Raw genomic sequence first — 9,551 nt, 5'->3', positions numbered from 1 at the left:
GACAGAGGACAGGCTAACAAGACTTCAAAGTGCTTGCCGCACCCTTCATTCCATTCAACACCCGTCAGTGGCTCAATGCATGGAGGTAATCGGCTTAATGGTAGCGGCAATGGACATAGTACCCTTTGCACGCTTACACCTCAGACCACTGCAACTGTGCATGCTAAGTCAGTGGAATGGGGATTACTCAGACTTATCCCCTTCTCTGAATCTGGATCAAGAGACCAGAAATTCTCTTCTATGGTGGCTTTCTCGGCCACATCTGTCCAGGGGGATGCCATTCAGCAGACCAGACTGGACAATTGTAACAACAGACGCCAGCCTTCTAGGTTGGGGTGCCGTCTGGAATTCTCTGAAGGCTCAGGGACAATGGAGTCAGGAGGAGAGTCTCCTGCCAATAAACATTCTGGAATTGAGAGCAGTTCTCAATGCCCTCCTGGCTTGGCCCCAGTTGACAACTCGGGGGTTCATCAGTTTTCAGTCGGACAACATCACGACTGTAGCTTACATCAACCATCAGGGAGGGACAAGAAGCTCCCTAGCTATGATGGAAGTATCAAAGATAATTTGCTGGGCAGAGTCTCACTCTTGCCACCTGTCAGCAATCCACATCCCGGGAGTGGAGAACTGGGAGGCGGATTTCTTAAGTCGTCAGACTTTTCATCCGGGGGAGTGGGAACTTCATCCGGAGGTCTTTGCCCAAATACTTCGACGTTGGGGCAAACCAGAGATAGATCTCATGGCGTCTCGACAGAACGCCAAGCTTCCTCGTTACGGGTCCAGATCCAGGGATCCAGGAGCAGTCCTGATAGATGCTCTGACAGCACCTTGGGACTTCAGGATGGCTTACGTGTTTCCACCCTTCCCGTTGCTTCCTCGATTGATTGCCAGAATCAAACAAGAGAGAGCATCAGTGATTCTAATAGCCCCTGCGTGGCCACGCAGGACTTGGTATGCAGACCTGGTGGACATGTCATCCTGTCCACCTTGGTCTCTACCTCTGAAACAGGACCTTCTGATACAGGGTCCCTTCAAACATCAAAATCTAACTTCTCTGAAGCTGACTGCTTGGAAATTGAACGCTTGATTTTATCAAGACGTGGATTTTCTGAGTCAGTTATTGATACCTTAATACAGGCTAGGAAACCTGTTACCAGAAAGATTTACCATAAGATATGGCGTAAATACCTATATTGGTGTGAATCCAAAGGTTACTCTTGGAGTAAGGTTAGGATTCCTAGGATATTGTCTTTTCTACAAGAAGGTTTAGAAAAGGGTTTATCTGCTAGTTCATTAAAGGGACAGATCTCAGCTCTGTCCATTCTGTTACACAAACGTCTGTCAGAAGTTCCTGACGTCCAGGCTTTTTGTCAGGCTTTGGCCAGAATTAAGCCTGTGTTTAAAACTGTTGCTCCACCATGGAGTTTAAACCTTGTTCTTAATGTTTTACAGGGCGTTCCGTTTGAACCCCTTCATTCCATTGATATAAAGTTGTTATCTTGGAAAGTTCTATTTTTAATGGCTATTTCCTCGGCTCGAAGAGTCTCTGAATTATCAGCCTTACATTGTGATTCTCCTTATTTGATTTTTCATTCGGATAAGGTAGTCCTGCGTACTAAACCTGGGTTCTTACCTAAGGTAGTTACTAACAGGAATATCAATCAAGAGATTGTTGTTCCTTCTTTATGCCCAAATCCTTCTTCAAAGAAGGAACGTCTACTGCACAACCTGGATGTAGTCCGTGCTCTAAAATTTTACTTACAGGCAACTAAGGAATTTCGACAAACGTCTTCTCTGTTTGTCATTTACTCTGGGCAGAGGAGAGGTCAAAAAGCTTCCGCTACCTCTCTTTCTTTTTGGCTTCGTAGCATAATTCGTTTAGCTTATGAGACTGCTGGACAGCAGCCTCCTGAAAGAATTACAGCTCATTCTACTAGAGCTGTGGCTTCCACTTGGGCCTTCAAGAATGAGGCCTCTGTTGAACAGATTTGCAAGGCTGCAACTTGGTCTTCGCTTCATACTTTTTCCAAATTTTACAAATTTGACACTTTTGCTTCATCAGAGGCTATTTTTGGGAGAAAGGTTCTTCAGGCAGTGGTTCCTTCTGTATAAAGAGCCTGCCTATCCCTCCCGTCATCCGTGTACTTTTGCTTTGGTATTGGTATCCCAGAAGTAATGATGACCCGTGGACTGATCACACTTAACAGAAGAAAACATAATTTATGCTTACCTGATAAATTCCTTTCTTCTGTAGTGTGATCAGTCCACGGCCCGCCCTGTTTTTAAGGCAGGTAAATATTTTTTAATTTATACTCCAGTCACCACTTCACCCTTGGCTTTTCCTTTCTCGTTGGTCCTTGGTCGAATGACTGGGAGTGACGTAGAGGGGAGGAGCTATATGCAGCTTTGCTGGGTGAATCCTCTTGCACTTCCTGTTGGGGAGGAGTAATATCCCAGAAGTAATGATGACCCGTGGACTGATCACACTACAGAAGAAAGGAATTTATCAGGTAAGCATAAATTATGTATTTTGGTGTTTAAATGTAGTTTTTATTCTTCTATCAAGTGTTTGTTATTTTAAAATAGTGCTGGTATGTACTATTTACTCTGAAACAGAAAAGGATGAAGATTTCTGTTTGTAAGAGGAAGATGATTTTAGCAGACAGTAACTAAAATCGATTGCTGTTTCCACACAGGACTGTTGAGATGAAGTAACTTCAGTTGGGGGAAACAGTTAGCAGACTTTTCTGCTTAAGGTATGACTAGCCATATTTCTAACAAGACCTTGTAATGCTGGAAGGCTGTCATTTCCCCTCATGGGGACCGGTAAGCCATTTTCTTAGTCAAACATAAAAGAATAAAGGGCTTAAAAACTGGTAGACATTTTTATGGGCTAAAACGATTGCTTTATTGGGGCATATTATGCAGATTCTAGCTAATAATTGGCATTATAATCTTGGGGAACGTCTAAAAAACGGCAGGCACTGTGTTGGACACCTTTTTTAGTCTGGGGGCCTTTCTAGTTATAGACTGAGCCTCATTTTCGCGCCATTACTGCGCAGTTGTTTTTGGAGAGCAAGGCATGCAGATGCATGTGTGAGGATCTAAGAATCACTAAAAAAGCTTCTAGAAGGCGTCATTTGGTATCGTATTCCCCTCTGGGCTTGGTTGGGTCTCAGCAAAGCATATAGCTGGGACTGTATAGGGGTTAAATTTAAAAACGGCTCCGGTTCCGTTATTTTAAGGGTTAAAGCTCTGAAATTTGGTGTGCAATACTTTTAATGCTTTAAGACACTGTGGTGAAATTTTGGTAATTTTTGAACAATTCCTTCATACTTTTTCACATATTCAGTAATAAAGTGTTTTCAGTTTGAAATTTAAAGAGACAGTAACGGTTTTATTTTAAAACGTTTTTTGTGCTTTGTTGACAAGTTTAAGCCTGTTTAACATGTCTGTACCATCAGATAAGCTATGTTCTATATGTATGAAAAGCCAATGTGTCTCCCCATTTAAATTTATGTGATAATTGTGCCATAGTGTCCAAACAAAGTAAGGACAGTAATGCCACAGATAATGATATTGCCCAAGATGATTCCTCAAATGAGGGGAGTAAACATGATACTACATCATCCCCTACTGTGTCTACACCAGTTTTGCCCACACTGGAGGCCCCTAGTACATCTAGTGCGCCAATACTTATTACCATGCAACAATTAACGGCTGTAATGGATAACTCCATAGCAAATCTTTTATCCAAAATGCCTACTTATCAGAGAAAGCGCGATTGCTCTGTTTTAAACACTGAAGAGCAAGAGGGCGCTGATGATAACTGTTCTGACATACCCTCACACCAATCTCAAGGGGCCATGAGGGAGGTTTTGTCTGATGGAGAAATTTCAGATTCAGAAAAAATTTCTCATCAAGCTGAACCTGATGTTGTGACATTTAAATTAGAACATCTCCGCGCACTGCTTAAGGTGGTGTTATCTACTCTGGATGATTGTGACAATTTGGTCATTCCAGAGAAATTATGTAAGATGGACAAGTTCCTAGAGGTTCCGGTGCCCCCCGACGCTTTTCCTATACCCAAGCGGGTGGCGGACATAGTAAATAAAGAGTGGGAAAAGCCCGGCATACCTTTTGTTCCCCCCCCTATATTTAAGAAATTATTTCCTATAGTCGACCCCAGAAAGGACTTATGGCAGACAGTCCCCAAGGTCGAGGGGGCGGTTTCTACTCTAAACAAACGCACTACTATTCCTATCGAAGATAGTTGTGCTTTCAAAGATCCTATGGATAAAAAATTAGAGGGTTTGCTTAAAAAGATTTTTGTACAGCAAGGTTACCTTCTACAACCAATTTCATGCATTGTTCCTGTCACTACGGCAGCGTGTTTCTGGTTCGAGGAACTAGAAAAGTCGCTCAGTAAAGAATCTTCGTATGAGGAGGTTATGGACAGAGTTCAAGCACTTAAATTGGCTAACTCTTTTGTTTTAGATGCCGCTTTGCAATTAGCTAGATTAGCGGCGAAAAATTCAGGGTTTGCTATCGTGGCGTGCAGAGCGCTTTGGCTAAAGTCTTGGTCAGCGGATGTGTCTTCCAAGACAAAATTGCTTAACATTCCTTTCAAAGGTAAAACATTATTTGGACCAGATTTGAAAGAGATTATTTCAGACATCACTGGGGGAAAGGGCCACGCCCTCCCACAGGATAGGTCTTTTAAGGCTAAAAATAAGCCTAATTTTCGTCCCTTTCGCAGAAACGGACCATCCTCTAATTCTGCATCCTCTAAGCAAGAGGGTAATACTTCACAACCCAAACCAGCCTGGAAACCAATGCAAGGCTGGAACAAGGGTAAGCAGGCCAAGAAGCCTACCACTGCTACCAAAACAGCATGAACCGGGACCGGATCTAGTGGGGGGCAGACTCTCTCTCTTTGCTCAGGCTTGGGCAAGAGATGTTCAGGATCCTTGGGCGCTAGAAATAGTTTCTCAAGGTTATCTCCTGGAATTCAAGGAACTACCCCCAAGGGGAAGGTTCCACAGGTCTCACTTATCTTCAAACCAAATAAAGAGACAGGCATTCTTACATTGTGTAGAAGACCTGTTAAAAATGGGAGTGATACATCCAGTTCCAATAAGAGAACAAGGAATGGGATTTTATTCCAATCTGTTCATAGTTCCCAAAAAAGAGGGAACATTCAGACCAATTTTGGATCTGAAGATCCTAAACAAATTTCTCAGGGTACCATCGTTCAAAATGGAAACTATTCGAACGATCCTACCCACCATCCAGGAAAGTCAATTTATGACTACCGTGGATTTAAAGGATGCGTACCTACATATTCCTATCCACAAGGAACATCATCAGTTCCTAAGGTTCGCTTTTCTGGACAAGCATTACCAGTTTGTGGCACTTCCATTCGGATTAGCCACTGCTCCAAGGATTTTCACAAAGGTACTAGGGTCCCTTCTAGCGGTTCTAAGACCAAGGGGCATTGCAGTAGTACCTTACTTGGACGACATCCTAATTCAAGCGTCGTCCCTGTCAAAAGCAAAGGCTCATACGGACATCGTCCTAGCCTTTCTCAGATCTCACGGATGGAAGGTGAACAAAGAAAAAAGTTCTCTGTCCCCGTCAACAAGAGTTCCCTTCTTGGGAACAATAATAGATTCCTTAGAAATTAGGATTTTTCTGACAGAGGTCAGAAAATCAAAACTTCTAAGCTCTTGTCAAGTACTTATGTTTACAGACCTTTGACTCCTCCCTGGAGTCTAAATCTAGTTCTTTCAGTTCTTCAAGGGGTTCCGTTTGAACCTTTACATTCCATAGATATTAAGTTACTATCTTGGAAAGTTTTGTTTTTAGTTGCAATTTCTGCTGCTAGAAGAGTTTCAGAGTTATCTGCTCTGCAGTGTTCTCCGCCCTATCTGGTGTTCCATGCAGATAAGGTGGTTTTGCGTACTAAGCCTGGTTTTCTTCCGAAAGTTGTTTCTAACAAGAATATTAACCAGGAGATAGTTGTACCTTCTTTGTGTCCGAATCCAGTTTCAAAGAAGGAACGTTTGTTACAAAATTTGGACGTAGTCCGTGCTCTAAAATTCTATTTAGAGGCTACTAAAGATTTCAGACAAACATCTTCCTTGTTTGTTGTTTATTCTGGTAAAAGGAGAGGTCAAAAAGCGACTTCTACCTCTCTTTCCTTTTGGCTTAAAAGCATTATCCGATTGGCTTATGAGACTGCCGGACGGCAGCCTCCCGAAAGAATCACAGCTCACTCCACTAGGGCTGTGGCTTCCACATGGGCCTTCAAGAACGAGGCTTCTGTTGACCAGATATGTAAGGCAGCGACTTGGTCTTCACTGCACACTTTTGCCAAATTTTACAAATTTGATACTTTTGCTTCTTTGGAGGCTATTTTTGGGAGAAAGGTTTTGCAAGCTGTGGTGCCTTCCGTTTAGGTGACCTGATTTGCTCCCTCCCTTCATCCGTGTCCTAAAGCTTTGGTATTGGTTCCCACAAGTAAGGATGACGCCGTGGACCGGACACACCAATGTTGGAGAAAACAGAATTTATGCTTACCTGATAAATTACTTTCTCCAACGGTGTGTCCGGTCCACGGCCCGCCCTGGTTTTTTTAATCAGGTCTGATGAATTATTTTCTCTAACTACAGTCACCACGGTATCATATGGTTTCTCCTATATATATTTCCTCCTGTCCGTCGGTCGAATGACTGGGGTGGGCGGAGCCTAGGAGGGATCATGTGACCAGCTTTGCTGGGACTCTTTGCCTTTTCCTGTTGGGGAAGAGAATATCCCACAAGTAAGGATGACGCCGTGGACCGGACACACCGTTGGAGAAAGTAATTTATCAGGTAAGCATAAATTCTGTTTTTCATTACTTAAGACACTTTCAGCTATGGTTTGGCACTTTATGCATTAATTAATATAAAGTTCTAAATATATGTATTGTACTTATATTTGCAGACTATCAGTTTCATATTTGGGGAAAAAACATATTTAGGAAAATATTTTTCTTACCTGGGGTATAGTCTTTTTTTTCAAATTGACTGCTTTTTCATTACGTTTTTGTGGACAAAATTAGACTCGCGAGGTCACAAAATGCTGATGTTTATTGCGTCATTTTTGGCGCGAAGGTACATCCGGTGACGCAAATTCATCATTTACAGCGTCTTAGTTGATGCCGAGTTCCTAGTACAAGGTTGCGTCTACAATGACGCAAGTGTGTCATTTACGGATGTTGTTAGCGCCAAAAAAAAATCATTTTGCGTTGTTCGTCATACTTGGCGCCAAATAATTTCATTATTTAAAACCCCTTTCCTATATGCCTCTTGCCTTTTTCTATGTCAGAGGGCTATGCTGTTTGCATTTTTTCCCCATTTGCCTTCATGGAAATATTAAGAGCCATATGTTTTCTCTTACATTTGCAATTGTCTCAATCTGATCCTGTCCCAGAAACCACTGTTGTAACCCTGCTGCATGATAACAGTTCTACCAAAGCTAAGTGCATTTGTTGTAAATTTGTGGAGATTATATCTCCAGCTGTGGTATGTTATAGTTGTCATAAGCTTTTACATGCAGAGAATGTGTCCATCACTCATAGTACAATGCTTGTTGTTTCTTCAACATCTAACGTACATGATATACCTGTGAATATAAAAGATTTTACTGCTGATGCGATTCAGAAGGCTTTGTTTGCCATCCCGCCTTCTAATAAACTGAAAAGGTCTTTTAAAATTTCTCATAAAGTTGATGTAATTCCAAATGACCGACAACATACTGAATTATCCTCCTCTGATGAGGATCTATCTGATTCTGAAGATCCTTCCTCAGATATTGACAGTGACAAATCTACTTATTTATTTAATATGGAGTATATTCGTTCCTTGTTAAGAGGTGTTGGATATTGAGGAAACGTCCTCTTGATATTAAAACTAGTAAACGTTTAAATTCTGTTTATAAACCTGTGGTTACTCCAGAGGTTTTTCCAGTTCCTGATGCTATTTCTGATATGATTTCTAAGGAATGGAAAAGGCCTGGTACTTCTTTTATTCCTTCTTCAAGGTTTTAAAAATTGTATCATTTACCAGCAGTTAGATTGGAGATATGGGAAAAGATCCCCAAAGTTGATGGGGCTATTTCTACTCTTGCCAAACGTACTACTATTCCTATGGAAGATAGTACTTCCTTTAAGGACCCTTTAGATAGGAAACTTGAATATTATCTAAAGAAAGCTTATTTATATTCTTGCTATCTTATCAGGCCTTCCATTTCTATGGCTGATGTTGCAGCTGCATCAACTTTTTGGTTGGAAAGTTTAGCGCAACAGGAAATGGATCCTGATTTGTCTAGCATTGTTTGCTTGCTTCAACATGCTATGTTATTTGTGATGCCATTTTTGATATCCTCAAAATCGATGTTAAATCTGTCTTTAGCTATTTTAATATATTTTATTTTATTAAGGACGTTACAAATATAGTTCCAAAATACAGTGCACGCATATTACATATTTGTTGTGTTCTATAATATTAAATTGTACTCCTAGAAATGCAGTCCTCATTTTCAGTCCCTTTATGCTTGCTAGGCCACTCTTGGACCTGCTATGAAGAAGTGTTGTAAAGCTAGGGATTCAATATGAACAAACAAAACAAACAAAAAATTTGCATCCTAATAATAACATGCTAAAATGAACAAACCTGTGAATTGGATGCAAACAGCCAGAACTGTGAGAATCTATATAACATGACAGACTCCGGATGCTCATGACTGATCGAGAAGATGTTTGTAAAAAAGCATTGGAAAAGATTTTACTACACAATGGTTATACAGCTTTGTTATGTCACAGTTGTCGAACAGTGATAAGTAACTAGGTATTGTGAATAATTGCCTATTGCAGGGGAAGACTTCAGTGTCTCTACTCATTCATCACCTATGCATTTTATCCTCTAAACTATCTGGTTTTGTGTTGATGCCACTTCTGTAAGATGTACGTATGCCCCTTCATGCGCCGCCGCATGAGCAGTGCATACATAGGACATCCAAGCCTTTTGCCAATCATTGCTAATAAAACCTTAATATTCTCTGGCATAAGATGTTCTAACCATGTTAACTATGAAATAAATACAACAAAATAAACCTATATCAAGTAATAGCATACAAGAAAGGGTAATATGAGACTAACAAGGTTTAATTTGACAACATACATTATGGTAAGTCTTTTAACCCCCAAAGTTTTCCTGCATAGAGTCCCTAGCTTTGGCCATCTCAGGAAGAATTGTTGAAACAGGGTTAACCCCTCTGTTCACCTGGGCTGTCTTTAGATGTGCCTGGGAAACCCCCTCTCCAAATTGAGCCGTATGATAAACTAAGGTTACCGGTCTGCAGCGTGGGGATTGAGGCAGCGTCCGGGGGATCCTCTGAAAACATATGGAACAATATCTCTGCCTCAACCGCCTCCCCTTTCACCGTAAGCGACAGCTCTGTTTGCGGTTTCAGTCCTGATCGCGAGGTTGCATCAGACCATTCCCCGA

The sequence above is a fragment of the Bombina bombina genome, chromosome 5, assembly GCF_027579735.1.
Source record: "Bombina bombina isolate aBomBom1 chromosome 5, aBomBom1.pri, whole genome shotgun sequence".
Lineage (NCBI taxonomy): Eukaryota > Metazoa > Chordata > Amphibia > Anura > Bombinatoridae > Bombina > Bombina bombina.
Note: the sequence above shows the minus strand (reverse complement) of the source record.